Source organism: Colobus angolensis, unplaced genomic scaffold, assembly GCF_000951035.1.
Source record: "Colobus angolensis palliatus isolate OR3802 unplaced genomic scaffold, Cang.pa_1.0 Scaffold110, whole genome shotgun sequence".
Classification (NCBI taxonomy): Eukaryota; Metazoa; Chordata; class Mammalia; order Primates; family Cercopithecidae; genus Colobus; species Colobus angolensis.
Window position 1 is genome coordinate 1485017 of NW_012112031.1, and position 1223 is coordinate 1486239.

Sequence of the window (1223 nt, forward strand, 5' to 3'; positions counted from 1 at the left end):
AAAAAAAAAAAAAAAAACAAATGCATAATGCCATTGTCGTACTTAACAAAATTAATAATGATTTCCTGATGCTGTCTCATCCCCAGTTCATATGCTAATTTCCCTGCTAATCTAAAAAATGCTATAGTTTCCTTTAGAGAAGTTCAGTATCCAGGCAAGGTCCATGTATCTTATTTTTCACATTTTATTTTGAGTTATGGTTTTTCCATCTTTTCCAATAGCAAGTTTGCTGCAGGTGTCCATAGGGGTTAGAGGCAGGGATCACACCACTGTCCAGCGATGCCCCGCTGTGAACCCACAGTCCTGCCCAGGAGACAGACTCCCACTGCCCTGGAGTCCCAGGCCTCCACTTCCTACCTCTGTGACCTTGTGCAAGTGACTTCACCTCTCTGTGTCTCAGCGTCTTCACTTGGGAAACAGGGTACATGCCGGTACCCGTGTCATGGAGCTGCTGAGCCTCCTTGGATGAGGCAATGGACATAAAGCAGCTTTGTACAGTGAGTGGCATATTTCCTTATTATTATTATTATTATTATTGAGAAAAGGGTATTGTGAACAAGGAGGGATGGACACTCCTGCCCCTCAAAACTACCTCTAGGCTGGTCACGGTACCTCACACCTGTAATCCCAGCACTTTGGGAGGCCGAGGTGGGGGGATCACCTGAGGTCAGGAGTTCGAGACCAGCCTGGCCAACATGGTGAAACCTCGTTTCTACTAAAAATACACAAATCAGCAAGGCATGGTGGTGCGCCCTGGTAGTCCCAGCTCCTCAGGAGGCTGAGGCAGGAGAATCCTTTGATCCTGGGATGCAGAGGTTTCAGTGAGCCGAGATCCCACTACTGCACTCCAGCCTGGGGGATAGAGCAAGTCTCTGTCTCAAAAACAAAACAAAACAAAACAAAAAACCTACTTCTGCGTTTCTGCATGCTCCAGGCTTAACAGAGGAAAGAAACAAGCAGCTTTCCAGTGTCGTGGATCTCTCTCTCTCTGTCTCTCTCTCTGTATCTGCCTCACTCCCTCTCTCTGTCCTCTCTCTCTCTGTCAAGCTCCCTCTCTCTTCCTGTCTCTCCTGTCCCTTTTGTATCTCTCTGTGTCTCACTTGTGTCTCTCTGTCTGTCCCAGGCTGTCTCTCTCTGGACCTCTGTCTCCCTGTCTCATTGTCTCTCTGTTCTCTGTCCCTCCCTCCACACCTCTGTCTCCCTTGTGTCTCTCTGTCTGTCCC